This window comes from Nyctereutes procyonoides, unplaced genomic scaffold, assembly GCF_905146905.1.
Source record: "Nyctereutes procyonoides isolate TBG_1078 unplaced genomic scaffold, NYPRO_anot_genome, whole genome shotgun sequence".
NCBI classification, from domain to species: domain Eukaryota; kingdom Metazoa; phylum Chordata; class Mammalia; order Carnivora; family Canidae; genus Nyctereutes; species Nyctereutes procyonoides.
In genome coordinates, this window is record NW_026575155.1 from 4,869,277 (window position 1) to 4,878,634 (window position 9,358).

General features: G+C 35.4%; 1 pseudogene; it reads right to left on the minus strand.

Annotated features, from left to right (window-relative positions):
• Window positions 1-1,629: 1,629 nt before the first annotated feature.
• LOC129502212 (60S ribosomal protein L7-like) lies at window positions 1,630-2,373 on the minus strand (annotated as a pseudogene).
• Between the last annotated feature and the right edge of the window lie 6,985 nt (window positions 2,374-9,358).

The window sequence follows — 9,358 nt, forward strand, 5'->3', positions numbered from 1 at the left end:
CTTCTGAAATATCAATCCTTCTAGACTCCAGGATTTAATATAAATGTATTTTTCCATTATCATTACCACAAAGTAGATTTTATTACAATAATCTTTATTTGCATTAATTTTCTTACTTGCTTTCCTATGGTCATCAGACAACTGGTAAGCATGTATTAAACACGTACAATATAAGAGGCATCAGGATTTGAATTTTAAAAGTATGTGTCTCTGCTGCTAGGTTTAAATTTGTATTTCAGGAACTCTCCTTTGACCCTGCGCACCACCTATCTGTGACCCAGCGGTGCTTCTTTCTCATATTGTCTCCACACCAGAATTGTACTCCAATCCTATCATCCATTGCAACTGCTCTTGGTAAAAATGCTAATTATGACCCATGTTCCAATCTTCAGTACCTCTTTTATCTGTCTGATTTGTCTTAAACACTTGCAATCCTTGGTTTCATGATAACAGGCTTTTCTAGCTCCAATCTTACTAATCTGAAAAATTATTTTTCATTGTCTCACTTTAATGTACCTTCTGCTCTTTAACTATTTAATTAAGGGCTGCCTTAACTCGGCCTTCTCCAGTTATTTCTCATTCTCTACAAGCTTATCACTATGTGTGAGTTAAAGTAACACTCAGTCACTCAAGCCACAAACCTCCAAGTCATGCTTCACAATATTTCCACCAACTACCAACAAGTAGGCAGTCATCAAACCCTGACTCTACCTCCTACATTTATCTCTAAAATCTGTACCACCTTCTCAGGCAATCGTCTATTTACATATCATCATTATCATCTTTTCTACATTATTTTTTAAAGATCTATTTATTTACTTGAGAGACAGAGTGGAGAGAGGTGAAGAGAGAAAAGGAGAGAGAGAGAGAGAGAGAGAGAGAGAATCTCAAACAGGCCCTATGCCCAGTGTGAGCCCTAAACAGGGCTTGATCTCAACCCCAAGATCATGATCTGAGCTGAAATCCAGAGTTGTCTGCTTAAAGGACTGAGCCACCTAAGTGCCCCATCTTTCCCACATTATTGAAACAAATTATTTGATCATTCTGGCACCAATCCATCCTATAAACCACCACCATAATTTTTCCAAACTATAAATTTGGTGGTGTGTTTTCATGAATTCAATACTCCCCATCACTGTAAGAGTGAAACACAAATTCTGAACTTAAAATGACATACTCTGTATATTCTTAACCTTACCAAACTTCTCACAGGACAATGATGTGAATCATAGACTGCAGGAGTTTAATAAATTACCATTGACCTTGGTTGGAGGAAGAACCCCAGTTTTTCCACACTTGCATACCTTTTCACCAGCTACTTTGCCTGCCTAGAATGTCACCATCAGGTGGCTGTCTGGCAAACCCAGGCTTCACCTCTTTGGTGAAGTTTTTAGGACCTCCTTTTTTCATACCAGGCAGTGTCCACCTGCAACATTATATTAATGACTTTCAGAAGAGTAAACCCATGGATTAAGAAGAGGAATTACTTTTATCTGTTGTTTTATTACATTTTGAATCTAATATACAGAGTGAAGATTCATAGAGAAGTAGAGAAGTCTTTTTTTTTTTCCACCTGAAAGCAGTCATTTATTAACTGACCAGATTACAAAAATAATCATGGTACATACCTTAGTTCATCCTTTTTATAAGCCTATTGATCTGGTCTTCCCTGTTGCCAGCATCTCCACTTTCTACAAAATGAGTGATCGTTTTCTTCATTCCACTGCGTGGAGAAGATAATTTGAAGGGCCATAAAAAAGCTGTTTGCTTCTTTGAAACGTTTTCCAATGGTATAGATCTTGTGAATCAGATCCTCAATGCAGATGATGCCATATTTACCAAGAGATTGGGCAATCAATGTGTTATCTGTCAGGGCATTTCATTTCTTATTGATCTTGCCATAACCACGCTTGTAGATCAATTCATTCACTGGTTTCAGGTTTGGGTACCCCCATGCTATATAGGGTTCCACAATCCTTAGTATGTTAACTGAAGCCTTGTTGAGCTTAACAAAGGTGCCATTGAAGATCTGGCGAAGGCGAAGTAGCTGCAACACCTTTCGAACCTTTGGCCTCACACCACTGATACCTCTGATCCTGATGACAAATGCCAATTTGGGTTCTGCAGGCACATAGAAGTTGCCAGCTTTTCTCACCATCCTCGCCATTCGAATCTCAGTTCTGTACATCTGCCTGTATTCCTTGTGGTAATGCTTAGCTTTTTCATAGATAAGCTTCCTCCCTGCCTTTCGAAGCATCTTTTGGGCATTTTTCTCAGACACTTGATCTTCAACTCTGTGAAATTCTTTCGCTTTTTCTTAAGGGTTTCTGGCACAGCAGGAAACTTCTTTTTCTTCTCTTCTGTATCCTCCATGGTTCCAGCCAGAAAAGAGGAACCATAGAGTAGTCTTAATTAAAAACAACTACATTGGGGCACCTGGGTGGCTGAGTAGGTTAAGCATCCAACTCTTGGTTTGGGCTCAGGCCACAATCCCAGAGTAATGAGATCAAGCCCCACATGGGGCCCACACTCAGTATAGAGTCTGCTTAAGACTCTTCTCTCTTCCTCTGCCCCCCCCATAAATGAATTTTTAATGTAAAAAAATAAAAATAAAACAACCACATAGCATTCTGTGTTTAACTTTGTTAAAATCTTCATCTTACTGATTTTTATGTTTCTTTTCCTACAAAGTCTGTGAATACCATGGATACAATGTGGTTTTTTTTCTGTTTATCTAATATTCTCCCATTGCCTATCAAATGCAGCAATTGGTTGTGTGTGTATATGTGTGTGTGTGTTCATTAATTATTTGTGGAATAGAATGGAATTGGGTTGGATACAAAAAAAAATTATTTCTTGCCATAATGTCTAGTATAAATTGGTGAAAACCTGAAGTCACAGAGAAACTTTATGAGGTTATTGCACAAAATAAAAGGCAAGAAATTTCTAGTGAAGAACAGTTGAACTGGCATTCCAAAGAAGAGGAAGTTATAAAAAATACAAACCAAATTTGGCAAAAGATTGGTCCTGGTAGTGAAGAAAAAGGAGAAATAAATGACAGTGTTAAATTTTCAGAACTTTGCAACTTAGCAATGATAACAATTTTAATATTTATTCTTTTACTTTTCTTTACAGTAAAGACAATTTCAACTCTATGTGTAAGCTCTTTGGTATCAAGGAAAGATTCCCACAAAGCATGGTGAGAAAATGGCCTAGACATTATATTACTTGGCAATAACAATAATTAAAATGAGTAATGAAAGCTCTGATAATTCATCTCCGCTAGGTATTCCACACCCAGGAAATGCTCATAAAAAGAATGATCTAGTTATTAACTTTACACCTCTGGCTATTGTTGTAATCACCACAATTCCTTATTATAAACACAGTTATAGTCATTATATCATTTATTTTGTCATTTTAGTATAACAGCAAGTGGAGTAATCATGACAAAGTATAATTTAGGCTTCTCTAAGTATTCCTGTTAGGAATGACACTACCAGTTTTATATCAGACAATTTATTTCTCAGAAGCTTCAGATCACCAACAAACTGTAATTGGTTAAATGTCTGGAAGACCATAAATTTCAATAACTTGTCATTACTTCTTTTAAAAAAAATTATAGGAGAGTCCAGGGAAGCCAGTTGCACCGTGCTCCTAAATTGTGCAGAACAGAAATGCAAGGAAGGGCATGTCTCGTGGCCTAAATGGTGCTGATACTGATGTCAGAAAAGCAAGAAATGTTTTTTTCACAAGCTCCAACATTGTGTTTGCAACCAACAACTCTCCAAAATTAGGACTGAATGGCAAACTATGTGAAATTTTATAGCCAGAATATATTTTTTATCAATTAAATAATTTTGCTGGCTTTTTCAAGAGGAAACTATGGCAACACACTGTACGTGATACTGAAAGAAAAACAAATTATCTCAAAGAAGATACAACTGTGCCCTTATAATCCTAGGAAATGTTCTGTATATAGCCAAGAATTGAAATCCATGAAAAGACTCACAATAAACTAGACTTTAAAACGGACTGTAAGCACTATAAACAACAGCTAAATTATAGAAAGAGCCCAAATGTCCATCGACTGATTAATGGATAGAGAAGATGTGGTGTGAATATTACCTGGTGATCAAAAAAGAATGAAATCTTGCCAGTTGCAATGATGTAGACGGAAGTAGAGGATATGATACTAAGTGAAATAAGTCAGTTAAAGAAAAGCAAGTATCACAATTTCACTCATATGTGGAATTTAAAAAACAAAAAAAGAAGGGGAGGCAAACCATAAGAGACTCTTAACTGTAGGAAATAAACTGAGGGTTGCTAGAGGGACATGGGTGGAGGGATAAGGTATAGGGTATCTGGGTGATGGGCATTAAGGAAGGCACGTGTTGTGACAAGCACTGGGTGTTATATGCAAGTGATGAATAACTGAATTCTACTCTTGAAATCAATACTACACTATATTTAATTACCTTGAATTTAAACAAATAAGCAAAAATCTATAAGGAAGTCAGTAGGAATATTATGCCTAGAAAACATGATCCAAAGTAAGAAATGGAAAATTCGTAAAGATCTCCACTGTCTGGAGAGGAAGGCAGATGACAAGTTTGTTCCTAGCTTACCCACTGAGGCCACTGTAACGCTGTCAGCAACCACTGACACCGTGGAAACATGACCCTTCAGGAGCTGCCATTTTCAGGGCCAATGTGGAGGGAAGGGGGCAATTTCAGGCCTGGCTTCCAGAGCTTTCTAAAGCCATGAAGTTACCCCTGGGTCTCCCCTCCACCCCAGAGGGCACTGATAGGTGGAACATTCCCAAATCTGCACCCAACCCTGCTGATGGGGAAGGGAGGAGGAATGGTCAAAAGCGGGGTTTATCCATGTTTTACAATGTCCATGATAAAATGCTAAAATTTAGATTACTCAGAAAAATAAAAGGATTCTCTTCCTTTTTTCACACCAATTAGGAATGCTGCAAAATAGTCAAAAAATACAAAAAAAAAAAAAAAAAAAGAACAGGCTGTAAGAGTGATCATGATTCTCTATACTATCTATGACACTTGGTAAACTAGCCTGATTTTTCATTTAACATAAGGTTATTGCTATGAATTGAATTGTGTCTCTTCCACCCCCAAGTGCATATGTTGAAACCCTAACCCCCCCCATGTGATAGTATTTAGAGATGGGGCTTGGGGGAGCTAATTAAGTTTAGATAACATCATGAGGAGGGCCCTTGTGAAAAGATTAGTGTCCTTATAAGAACAGATACTAGAGAGTTCACTTTCTCTCTCCCTACCATGTAAAAGACATGGGAAGAAGCAGGCCATCTAGCAAGCCAAAAAGACACTTGATCTTTGACTTCTCAGCCTCCAGAACTATGAAAAATAAATTCCTATTGTTTAAGTCTATGGGTATTTTGTTAATATTTTAACAGGTAATTGGAATAATTACACCCAAAACCAAATTTTGTTTTTGCAAGTCCACAGAATTCAGAAACACATGAAGAAATTGCAAGACTACCTTTAATTTATTTGACTCTTCCTAAACTTTCATCTTAACAAGAACCAAATTGATTTACCTTCTATTTAAAAATTGCATGCAGAAAGCAACAAATCAATTTGCACGATGCCCTTTCTATATTATGTTATAAATGTCTTCCTATCAAGAATCATTAGAAATAGTTAGAAAGTCACTATGGTTAAACAGAAATAGTTAGAAAGAAACTAGAAAGTCAAAAAAGAGAGAATCGTTGAGTGAGACAAAAGGAGCAGAGATAGGTGGAGATTATTGTTTTTTTTTGTTTTATTTATTTTAGATGAAAAATAGTATAAACATTGTCCAAAGGGAAAATAGTTTCTGAATGTGATACAATTTGGCAGATGAATTTTTTAATACCAGTAAGTACCTTTGTTTCCTTCCCTGTGACACTAGCAAGATTTTATCTTCTTACCTAGGTTTTAAGTTGTGAACTATTACTTCAGGTAATATATATTACAAAATAAATGCTTGATTAAATATAAGATAAATTGAAATAATTATCAGCAGCTCAGATAATCCAACTCATTGAAAGGTTTGAGCCTTTCATCAACTTAAACTAGGAAAATACCAGGGCTCAGTGGATTGAACATCCAACTCTTGATTTCAGCTCAGGTCATGATCTCAGAGTGGTGGGATCAAGCCTTGCATGGGGTTCTGTGCTGCACATGGAGCCTGCTTGAAATTCTCTCTCTTTCCCTTTCCTTCTGCCCTTCTGCCCATCCCCCTGCTTGTACATGTTCTCTCTCTCTTTCTATCCCTCTCTCTCTCTCTCTCAAATAAATAAATAAGCAAACAAACTAGGAAAATACCCAGACCCTGTCTTTACATGATCAAATTCTTATCTGAGATCCAAAAAAAATGTGTTAGACAGTATTATAGCTATTTCAAACATCTGAATGTTTACTTCTTTCTACACTTGCTAAAATTTCTAATTTTCAAATATTTGTCATGCTTCCCACCACCCCCCCAACACACACACACACACAAAAAAATCAGTGAGACCATGTGATGGAGTACTGTAACATACCACTTCCAAGGAACCCCTCCAGCCATTGATTAAAGCAATCAATTGAGTACCACACCATTACATCTGATTAAGCACTCCCTGATTTTATTGGCAATTTAAGAACTCCAGCTTAAAGCTGAGGAGGAATAAAATAGTATTAAATCTCATATCTTTTTTTTTTCCAGAAGGGAAAACTTCGTTTGGTATTCAGTCCACACTAAGTACAGGGTGATCTATGGAGACAGACATACTGAAATATAGGCATACATAAAATGAATACAGAAAGGGAAAATTTTCCACAAAAACACAAGATCTGAAACATCAGCCTGTTAAGTCAACTGCTTCCCAATAAATTCCTTTGGAAATCAAATGATAATAGTGCCAACAATAACTAATGAAATGAGATCTCTCTTGCTATCTTAGGAATCACCATATTATTTAATAGTCTTTTCTGATTTCTTCAATATCACCTTGTGGATGAATAACACAAACTTCTGCAAGAATTGCCAGAGACCCAAGAAACACTTGAACATAGACAAAAGAAAAAAGGGGAGGATATACCAAGGACTTATGGAGATGTGGGGCATCTCTCCCTTAGATGTAGGAAGAAATAACTCCTATAAAATAGAGATTTTAGTATTAGCAGCAAGGCTAATTTAACCTTAAAAAAGAAAAAATAGGGCTTATTTATCAAGTGTCACAATGCAGTGTCAAGTATCACAGTGCAGAGAGAACCATCATGAATCCTCTTTCTACCTATCTTATGAAGAATAGCTTATTGTGAGTCTTACAGCCCTTAATGCTCAGGTATATACACAACGCTTCCTATGGCGGGTAGGGGCACAATATTTTCTTCAATCAGTACTTCATTTTTTATTGCTAAATAATATTCCATTGTATGGATATATCACATCTATTTATCCATTCATAAGTTGGAAGACATTTTGTTTTGTCTAATTTTTGGCTAATATGAATAAGGCTATGTTGTTCAAGTATACAAATGTGTTGTGTGGACATATGTTTTCATTTCTCTTGAATATATACCTAGGAGTTAATTGGCTGGGTCATGTGGTATCTTTCTGTTTAAAACTTTTAAGAAACTTCTAGAATATTTTCCAAAACACCAGCACCATTTTATATTCCCACCAGCATTGTATGAGGGTTCCAATTTCTGTACATCCTCACCAAAGCTTATTACCTGACTTTTTTATTATAGTCAGCCTACTGGCTATGAAATAAATGTTTCATTGGGATTTTGGTTTGCCGGTCTATGATGACTAATGATGTTGAGCATCTTTTCATGTGTTTATTAGTCATTTGTATAAACAGATGCTATTTGTAATCAGATGTTATGCCCATATTTTAATTGGGTTATTTGTCTTTTATTATTGAGTTATAAGTTCCTTATATATTCTAGATTAATTCCTTCATAAGATCTATGATCTGAAGTATTTTCTCCCATTCTGTGAGTTATCTTGATCATGTCCATTGAAAAGAGAAATTTTTAATTTGATAAAATCCAATTTATCTATTTGTTTCTTTTGTCACTTGTGTTTTCAGGATCTTAACTAAGGTTTTGCCTAAATATCATAAAGATTTACTGCTATATTTTCTTCTATTTACTGCTATATTTTAGTTCTAGGATCATCCAGTTGTTCTGGCATTCTTTGTCGAATAAAGTATTCTTTTATAACTATGAAAAGGATATACTGACAGTCACAAAATATGCAACTTATAGCAACATGTTTTATAAGGATTCTATAGTATCTAAGGATACTATTTTAATTTATTCAATCATTCTCTTTTATTCAACTAATACTCAATTTTATGCAGAGGACTAAAGTTAAAACATACAAATTTTTAAGATTAAAATGTACAGGGGGAATCAGCACACAAAAAATTATTATTTTAATATTTTTAAGACACATGAAATAATGTCCTGGAATTCCATAATAATTAGTCATATAGTGAAGTGACCATGGCTTTGGAAATCAGAAAGTCACACTGAAGCTAAAGTCATTTTTATATGACATTAAATAAGTCATTCAAGTTCACTGAGATGTAGTCTCTCCATTTTTAAAATGAGTGAGGGGAAGGGGACAGCATATTGTGGGGGAATTAAAATGTGAGATGTTAAGGCCAATCTTGCCTATGTCATTAGATTATTATGAGGAAAAAAATGAAATGTGTTTTGCAAATGTGTTTTGTATTAAAAATTGAAGACAATACAATTTGCATCATTATAATAAAGAATTCATACATGAATTTATCTCTCAAAAGTGGATTGAGTCCATATCTGCCAGACACTGTGCTGGGGCTGGGGATACAAAGGTAAACAAGAAATAAGACCTAATCTCTGACTTTATAGAGCTTCCAATTAGAAGACAAGCTTTCAGTCTCTTGATGGCTGTAAATTTAGACCTTGTGCCCCTTTGTTTTTCAAATTTGCATACATTAACAATCACTCAAAAATCTAAAGGGCTAATAAGGCAATAAACAAAATGGTAAAAATAGGGGGTGGAGAAGCCCCAATGTTTGGCCCCATACATACAAACTTGGTTTTTAAGTGAACTTTTGCTGTAAAAATCATTGTTTATTGGAACACATTATTTTTGAAAGCCTTAATAAAGACTTCTCACATTTCACTTTTAACATGCCATTTTCTTCTTTCATAAGCATACTCTCTCATGTTCTCTTTTTCTCGAGGATCTGGGCTCACCTGCCCAAAAAATTTCCTATCAAGATTCATTCAACAAAAACAAAAAAAGATTCATTGAAATATAAGCTACATGTCAAGTATGAACATTA